This window comes from Excalfactoria chinensis, unplaced genomic scaffold, assembly GCF_039878825.1.
Source record: "Excalfactoria chinensis isolate bCotChi1 unplaced genomic scaffold, bCotChi1.hap2 Scaffold_71, whole genome shotgun sequence".
In the NCBI taxonomy this organism is placed as follows: Eukaryota; Metazoa; Chordata; class Aves; order Galliformes; family Phasianidae; genus Excalfactoria; species Excalfactoria chinensis.
Window position 1 is genome coordinate 148,115 of NW_027315711.1, and position 9,469 is coordinate 157,583.

A 9,469-nucleotide genomic window follows, 5' to 3' on the forward strand; every position below is an offset into this window, starting at 1 on the left:
GGTTTTGTAGCAGTAGTAGAAGCTACTGCCCAACAAGAAAAGGTTTATGTTTTTTGGATTAATTAAATAAAAGTAGGAACACAGTAATTCTTGTACCTGCCAGGTTACTCTGGCAAGAAATTGAATAAAACTGGAGCTAAGGGTCCAACAATATTGACTGATTAAAAACTGTAAATGTGGCTCTAACAAAAACAGGAAAAACAACGTTGTACCCCCAGGAATCACAGCAAGCTCAAATATGATGCACTTAGGGGTGTGGGCATCAGGGCCAAACATGAAGCCCTAAATAGAAGTTAAAAGCAAGAGATTGCCCAGTCAGGGTAAAGCGGTGCCCTATAAGGATAAGTAACTGTAGAAGGATAGAAGAAATAATAGATAACTTTTTGGAGCTTGGACTCCAATTTTGCAAAAATTTCTGATAGCAAGTGTAATAGTTTGGTACAAGACTTGAGGACAAGTAATGGAATTGTTGAATGGATACACTCAGTGGTGGCAAATCCATGCACCTTATTAACCTAGATAAGGAATGAATAGGTGGAGTTTACCTTCTGGATTTGAAGCACGTCTCTTCTGCCTGGTTTGGCCAATATGGGGAGAAGAGACTCAGTTAACCAGCACAGTGTTACCCAGGGTTGTGAGAACAGCTTAATGATTTTTGTGAACTGGTCAACTCGTGAGCCCGAGACCTGGGATCCTCCATCCCAGGGTGGAACTTTACTGCAGCACGTGGATGCCACAGCAACAAAAGAGAACTGTGCAATGGTCTGTGAGTCTGCTGAGTTTCTTCGTTTACAGAAAGCACAAATAACTCAACAGCAAGTGACATATTTGGGAGATTACAGCTGGACTTTGAACCTTAAGGAATACCAGGAAAGAAGCCATCTGCAAAACCCCTGAGCTGCAAATTGCCAAGGAAACGAGTAAGGGATGGCCAGGGTGTCTGAGGGCAGTGGCTGCACTGGTGCTCAATATTCAAGCAGCCTGTAAATCTACACTGGGACAAAGGATCCCAGTTTTAATATCTCATCCAGTGTTTACTGTATTGGAGGCAAAAGGGGGACATTGGCTCTCACCCCAAAGATTCCTGAAATACCAGGCCCATCCTGATAGAGCAGGATGTTGTAGAAATAATTGTAACTAATATTGTCAACCCAGTATCTTTCCTTAGCGGAACACCTGGAGAACCAGTATCTCCTGACTACTTTGAAACAACAGAAGCTGCACATTTCAGACAGTCAGTCAGACCTAAAGGACAAACCCCTGGAAGATGCAGAAGTTCCTGGTTTACTGACAGCTGCAGTTTTGTGAAACAAGGAGACTGTAAGGCAGTTTATGCAGTAACTGCTACTGACCAGGATCCAAGGACTATTAGCACAAACATCATCTTTGAAATCTCTAGTTCACCCATTTCAAGCTGGGGACTGGATCCTGATCCAGATGGGGAAGGAGACAAAGCTGCAGCCTGACTGGGAACGACCGTTCCAAGTACTTCTAATGACTGAAACAGCTGTGAGGATGCCGAGAAAGGATGGACTCACTACACACTGGTAAAGGCATCCACTAGCCCTGAGGCGTGGGAACTGTTGCCACAGAAAAACCTTTAAAAGATAAGAATTAGAAGGAAATCATGAAAAGTTTTTTTATACATGCATTTTTTTATTATCATTTTAACTAACCTTTAACTTCTCCTCAAATAGGTGAATAAATTGTATGTGTAAGTGGGAGAGTATTATAACCTATATAGAACTAATGCTCACAAAAGTTTTCCATGTTGTAACAAGGAGTTTTTACTGCTGCACCCATTCGTTATCCTGATAATTATCTGGAAAATGTAAAATTTGACAGTAATGCAGGGGAGGGATCAACTGATAGTTTTGATGTGAATAAGGGACTCTTGTAGTGTATGGAATGATGTATGGTGGACAACTGCCTATTGAGGCTGGACATATACACTCCTTGAAAATACCCAGAACATCCAGGATAGGGAAGAGCTTAAAAAGGGGTAGAAAATCTCCCTAAAAACCCTGCAGTTAGGACAGTTCAGGAGATAAAAGATCTTAGGCAAACACTGGAAATCGAAACAAGATACGGGGACATTAATGCCTGGGTAGAATGGATTAAGTGTACTGTCCAGAGTCCCAACCGTAGCAATTGTTATGCTTGTGCATCGGGACGGCCCATAGCTCAGGTGGTGCCCTTTCTGCTGGGGTGGACCAAGGACCCCAAGAGAATGTGATGCACGATTGCCCTGTACCAAGAGAAAACTGCCTGGGAAACAGAGACTGCAGATCTCTCTCTCTCGTTCCTCCAATGCCTGATACAGGTGTCAAGATCCCTCCTGCAATCTCTACAGCAGTAGGTAACCACACAGCTTGCCTCTCACGGCAGGGTGTGAAGGCTACCAGGCCTATGAGAAACTTCCTTATGCAGTGAGGTCTTGAATGTTATGGAGGACTCAGCAGGAAATTATACAAGATTGGGAATCTCCAGGGCAGATCTCTGGTGGTACCGTGGGGGAAAGATTTTATGGTCCGACTTAACCATCTCACTGGGGAGGCACCTGTTCAATGAGTTCTACCATTCACCCTGGCATTTGGAAAAGAAAAGTATATAGATTCAGTCAGGTACCTAGAGGTGTCCCTGATAAATTTAAGGCAAGAAATCAAAATGCTGCAGGATCTGAGTCACTGTTTTGGTGGGTGACAATCAACAAGAACATAGAAATGATAAGGGAATCTAGATGCCACACACTGGAAAGGAATGATCTAGCAGGAGAGAAATCCTGCTAGATGAAAGAAAAGGGGGGAATGAAGAGCGAAGCAGGAATTTGGAACAAAGGGGGGCTAAAAGGGGGATAGTTAAAGGTAGTTTATAGAAATAAGTAAAGGAAGCTGGAATAAACATACCTGCTTTATAACCGCTCTCTGGATTATAGAGTTTGATCCCGCAAGTCAGCACAACAGCGGACCGAAGCACGCCGGGGAGTCGCGGCTCGGCACCCGGCGCCACCCGGATCTTACAGCCAGCGAGCGACCGGCAAACAAACGGACGTCTTCCTGCCGCGCGGCCCAGCACGGCCGGAGCCGCACCGCACGATCCGGGCCGGCTCAGGCTCTGCCTCCAGGCTTTTGGGGCCGGCCGGCTGACTCCGCAGCGAGACCGTGGAGCCGCCCGGGAGCCGCCTCTGGGTGCCGGCAGCGCCGCGAGCTCCTCCCCCGGCAGCCCCTCCGTGCCCCCGCACCGAGGCCCGACCCCGTCCGCAGCGCACAGCCCGCTCCTCCCGGCCCCGCCATGTTGCACCGCCCCGGAAGTGCTCGCCGCCGGCACCAAGCACTTCCTGTCACGTGGCTCAGGCCGGGCTGGGGGCCGGGGCCTGTTGGGGGGGGGGGGCGGCTGCCGGGAAAGGACCCGATCATGAACGGCTCATGTCGTGTCAATCAATACCCCCAGCTCCGTTTCCTCCACACAGTCCTCCAGCCACTCCGCCCCAAGTCTGTCGCATCACCTGGGCTTGTTGTGGCCAAAGTGCAGGACCCGGCATTTGCTCTTGTTGAACCTCATCCCACTGGCTTCAGCCCGGCTCTCCAGCCTGTCCAGATCCCTCTGTAGGGCCTCGCTACCCCCAGGCAGATCCACACTCCCAGCCAATTGAAACGTGGGACGAGCAGCTCCATTTCCAGGGAGGGACGTGAAGCCGACCGCTTCGTGGCCCTGCGACTGCCAGCCCGAGCCAGGCACCTTTTGAGCAGCTACTGAAAGAGGCAGCACCACTATTCAAATGTTTGTTCCGCTTTTATTTGCAAGAAAGAGATGCTAAATGCGACCAAAATGCATTTCAATGGGAAATCAAATAGGCGGGATACTGGTAATGACTAAAGACACAGCTTCCTTAGTTCCTCTCCGCAGTCCACAAAAGGGAAAGCACGGCCATGCCTGAAAACAGGACCACGCAGTCTGTGTCCTTTGGTGCACCTCTGAGGAAGCATTCCAAGCGATTCTGCTGTCCTTTGCGCCTCACTGCTCAAGCCCTTATCGTTTCTTTTTGCTTTCCTTCTTGGCTTTCTTGCTCAGCTCTGAAGCACTTGCCTTGGGTTTCTTCACCGTCTCCCAAGTCTTAGACTCAAAACCCTCCGAGTCCTACAAGAAGCAATTGGGACACAGTCAGGGAGCTCCCTAACAACTGGCTGACAGCTGGCTTTGGGAGCTCAAGTCACCTGACTGAGCAGCTTTGGGGACCAGCACTGGAAATCACCTTCCTGACCTCAGGGCACATTAGAAACTCCCCCTCTGTCTAGTTCCCAAAAATCCCATGCAAACCAGAGCCTAAAGTCCTCGATAGCAAGGTGGTCCTTGGCTAGTGGACCCCCTGCCTGGCAGCTCATAGGGTGCAGCAGCAGCTGCAGGATAGGACAAGCTGGCACTTCAATGCTGCTGGAGTGCAGAAGGAAGGACAGAACCAAGTGCGGCACTCTCAGCAGTGCCGGGGCACTCTGCCGTAGGCAGCAGCTACAGACGGTTCCCTCCCAGCCCACTGCCTGAGCATTGCTATCAGTCTCACACAGCGCTACTTACTGCCTTTGGGGACTTGGAAACTGGCAGGATGATGGCCAGAACACACAGGAGCTGGAAAAGGGCTCCAAACAAGAGTCCGCAGCGCAGCACGTTCTCCATTAGTGTGGGCTCAGGGATCTCAGGTGGCGAGAAATGCAGTTCAGCAGCCATAGTGCAGACAGCCTGCTGCTCCACTGCTCTCACGGAGGCTGCCTGCTGAGAGGGGGAAAAAGGCACCGTTAGTCTCAGGCACTGCGACGGGGTCACTTCCTGCTAGCAAACATTTCCAGGCTAACTTAGAGAGCTGCTCGGAAGAGATCCAGGGCCTACTGACCCGAGAACAAAGAGGGACATCAAACTTGCATTCCAGTTCCCTTTGCCCGCCTGCCTAGGACAAGAGCCCTCAGCCTTCGGTACTGCTGCACTTGCAGGTGGGGGAAGAGAAGCAGAGAGGACGGGTGGACGTCAAATAAGGGAAGAGCTTACCAGGCAAGATTAAACCTATCCCTGAGCTCCATCACACACACGTAACCACTGCCCTATTACTATCACAGCAATGTTATTCTTACCATTAAAGTTACCCATGTTCACGTACCTGGTTGTGGACGTGTTCGCGGCCTTGCTGCTGCTGTGCTCTACAACGCCAGCCACGGAAATAAAGCGAGCAGAAAGCTGATCTGTTGAAGACAGAGGAGTGAGCCGTGCTTAACCAGCACTGCTTCAGAGCACGCTTACAGTAAGGCACACCTACCTTACTATGGCAGCTCCAGAACACAGCTCCAGACTGCTCTCCTGAAGCCCAATTGCATTTCACAGCCACTCACGCGCTGCCCCTCGACAACCTGCAACAGAAGAGTCACAAGCTGCAAATCCCATCCCTGGGAGATGTCAGCACATCTCCGCACTCGTGGAGCAGCGCTCACGTCTTCGGGTGAGAAAGCAGGCGTGTGCTTACCGAGTGAGCGCTGTTTGCTGCCAGCTGCTGGTAGGAACCCACCCAACTCTAAGTACGAACAGTAACCTAAGCCTAACTCTAAAACAGGAACAAAAACCTACACCTAACAATAAAACACCAACAGTAACCTAAGCCTAACTCTAAAACAGGAACAATCCTCTACTCCTAACACTAAAACATGAACAGTAATGTTGTAGATGCTAACGAGGCTGAACCTTGTAGTACAAGCATATAGGCGGTAGCGGGGCTTTTTCGGGATGTGACGGTGATAGTAAACCAGCCTCTTCCGTCCCCTATCTAGTGATGTACTTTGGGCGCGCGCATTTCAAACGTGCCCTAGGGGGCGTAGACGAAGTAGTAAGGTATATAAGGTATTGATTACTCCTAATAAACGCCATTTTGCCACCTTTCTTGATGAGTCACGGTGGTCCTTTTGGCCCTAGCGAGGGTCTCGCTAGCACCTGGGCAAGTATGGGGTTTGGATTATAATTGCGCACGGCAACATAGTAACACCTACTCCTAATCAAAAACACAAACAACAACCTACTCCTAACCCTACAACTAAGCTTAACAAGAAAACCAACAATAAAAACAGGGCTAAGATGGGACATAGGAGGGTTAAGATGGGACCGAGGACCCGCAGAGGAGGAGCAGATGTTAAATGAAGCCTCCCGGCTAACGCCGGGGGCGGGGGCCGCACAGATGGGAAGGAGCCCTGCGCCTGGACCAGCGATGCTGCAGCCCTGGTGGTACTGATGCGGGGCCTGGCACGGTGCTGTGGTGCCAGGCCAGCTGTGCCGCGGGCGGACCCACCTCCATGGGCTCGTCCAGAGGTGGATCCACCTCCATGGGCTCATCCAGAGGTGGATCCACCTCCATGGGCTCGTCCAGAGGTGGATCCACCTCCATGGGCTCGTCCAGAGGTGGATCCACCTCCATGGGCTCGTCCAGAGGTGGATCCACCTCCATGGGCTCCACGGAGGTGGTCACGGGGCTGGTCCAGGCGCGATCGGAACGGGCTCTCTTGCCTGTCTGCTGCCCGATGGTCATGGCGGGCCCCCTCTTCCTCTTGGATCCTGCGGTCCCCGGCTCCACCTTCCCACCTCCATCCTGCCCATCGTCCAGCCTCGCTCTCTTGGCTGCCCACATGGCTGTTGACGGCCAGAGCTCGGAGAGGCGAGTGCGTTGCGTGGGGCAGCGGTGACCAAGGCGACGGCTGTGACATGGCCAGGGTTCTAAAATGGCGGCCGCGCTGCTGGCACTGCTGGCACTGGCGTTCCACATGGCATGAGGAGGGGGCTGGAGTGCAGGGCATGGCACGGCAGCCAGAAGGCACTCGCTGTGCCCAGCGGGCAGCCCTGCTCTCCGGCCAGCAAGAGGGCACAGAGGAGCCGGCCCTGAGCAAAGGGCCCTCGGCCTCCTTCGGCCTCCCCCTTCCACCACAAGGGAATCTCTTCGGGCTGCCATACGCAGCACGCAGCACCACGCTGATGGGGCTCCTGAGCTCAGCGCCAACAACAGCAGGCTCCAAAGCGGACCTGACTACGCCTGCCTCCTGGGACACACGAGCTCTGCTCTCCATGTTGGCATCCAGCGCCTCTCCTTGGGCGGCCTCTTGGGGGATTCAACCACGACCCACCATTAATACCTCCAGCTTCCACATCCAACAGACTCACAACGGCAGCAACAAGGCGGGCAGGAACGGGCCGTGCTGCTGACTGCGGGCGCTTGTCAAGCCTCCCTCTCGCTGCCCCCATTCTGCTCGGGCAGCCGGTCCCAGCAACAAACACCATCACACACAACTGCAGCCCTGACTCGTCCCGCTCGCCGACAGCCAGAGGAAGGACATGGATTCCCCTTCCTTCAGCTCCGCACTCGCTGGCACCGCACGCATCGCCTCTGCGTGCCGCCAGCACCGCGAGCTGCTCCGCCGACATCCCTCCGTGCCCCGCACCGCGGCCCGGCCCCGCTGGCAGCACACAGCCCGCTCCTACCGGCCCCATTCAAACTGCCGCCACGCCGCGCTGCCCCGGAAGCGCTCTCGGCCGGCAGGAAGCACTTCCTGCCCCGGCCCTAGCAACCGCCTGCGCCGTCCCGTTGCTAAGGGCGGCCTGGGGCCGGCCCGGGCCCGTGGGGGGGTTCGCTTCCGGATTCCTGGCGGGTGGCGCCGGCGGCACGGAGCTTTCCTTCTCCTTTCCTGCTCTGGCCTCTTTGACTCCTCTTTTCCTTTCCTTTCTTTGCCTTCCTTCCCATCCTCTCCTCCTTTCCCTTCACGTTCCGCCCACACTCAGTACGCAGATCTCCAACGGAGGTGCCTGCAGAAGCTCGTCTGTGCAGGCAGTCAATGGCTCGTGCTGTGCTTCGCTGCTTTGTGCTCTTCAATGACCGCTCTGTTGTGCCCTTTCCTAACCCCTTGTGCACTATCAGGATGGCCCGGCTGGCTTTGCTGCAGAGCCTCATCGGAGAGTCTGCAGACGTGGGGGAAAAGCTCAGCAGCTGCCGAGGGAAGGTTTCATGCCCTGGCCTGCACACAGCCCGGCCCTCCCTGCTCTGCGCTCCTGGCGTCCCCTGCGGCCCCTGTGCTGTGACCAACACGAGCGGGGCTCAGGCCCAACGCCCTCCCTGCTGCCGGCCCTCCCCCATGCCCATGTGCTGCACCCACACCGGCTGCCCCAGCCCCGCAGCCCTCCTGCAGGCAGCACAGCCCCAGGCACCGGGCTCGGCCCCAGCCCCGAGGTGCTGCTGCACAGGCTGAGCCCAGACCTAAGATGCAATGACCACTCACAAGTATTGGGTTTCCCTCCTTCACACAATCACAGAATTATCAAGGTTGGAAAAGACCTAAAAGATCATCCAGTCCAACCATCACCAATACTTCCCAGCTAAATCATATCCCTCAACACAACATCCAAACGTTTCTTGAACACCTCCATGGTCGGTGACTCCACCACCTCCCCGGGCAGTGCATTCCAGTGCCTGACTACCCTTTCCGAGAAGTAATACTTCCGAATGTCCAGCCTGAACCTCCCCTGTTGCAGCTTGAAGCCATTCCCTCTAGTTCTATCACTGATTACACAAGAAAAGTGGCCGACCCCCAGCTCACTACAACCTGCCTTCAGGAAGTTATAGAGAGCTATAAGGTCTCCCCTGAGCCTCCTCTTCTCCAGGCTGAACATTCCCAGCTCCCTCAGCCGCTCCTCACAAGGCCTGTGCTCCAGACCCCTCACCAGCTTCGTAGCCCTCCTCTGAACACGTTCCAGGGCCTCGATGTCTCTCTTGCAGTGAGGGGCCCAAAACTGAACACAGTACTCAAGGTGCGGCCTCACAAGTGCCGAGTACAGGGGGACAACCACCTCCCTGTTCCTGCTGGTAACACTGTTTCTGATGCAAGCCAGGATGCCGTTGGCCTTCTTGGCCACCCGGGCACACTGTGGGCTCATGTTCAGCCGAGCATCAATCAATACCCCCAGCTCCGTTTCCTCCACACAGTCCTCCAGCCACTCCGCCCCAAGCCTATAGCGCTGCCTGGGCTTGTTGTGGCCAAAGTGCAGGACCCAGCATTTGGTCTTGTTGAACCTCATCCCATTGGCTTCAGCCCAGCTCTCCAGCCTGTCCAGATCCCTCTGTAGGGCCTCGCTACCCCCAGGTAGATCCACACTCCCAGCCACTTTAGTGTCATCTGCGAACTTACTGAGGGTGCACTCGATGCCCTCATCCAAGTCATCAATAAAGATGTTGAAGAGGACAGGCCCCAGCACCGACCCCTGAGGAACACCTCTTGTGACTGGTCTCCAACTGGATTTAACTCCATTTACCACCACTCTCTGGGCCCGGCCCTCCTGCCAGCTCCTTACCCAGCCAAGAGTGTACCCATCCAAGCCACGGGCTGCCAGCTTCTGCAGGAGGTTAGCATGGGAGACAGTGTCATCAAGTGTAGTATTCAAAAATGACACATTTTCTTCC

General features: G+C 54.0%; 1 long non-coding RNA gene across 1 annotated transcript; it reads right to left on the reverse strand.

Annotated features, from left to right (window-relative positions):
• Window positions 1-4,577: 4,577 nt before the first annotated feature.
• Window positions 4,578-7,530, reverse strand: LOC140265210 (uncharacterized). The gene is made up of 4 exons (XR_011906218.1): window positions 7,501-7,530; window positions 5,303-5,393; window positions 5,147-5,228; window positions 4,578-4,767 (listed from the first exon to the last, which is right to left on the reverse strand). It is a non-coding gene; the product is annotated as an uncharacterized lncRNA (long non-coding RNA).
• Between the last annotated feature and the right edge of the window lie 1,939 nt (window positions 7,531-9,469).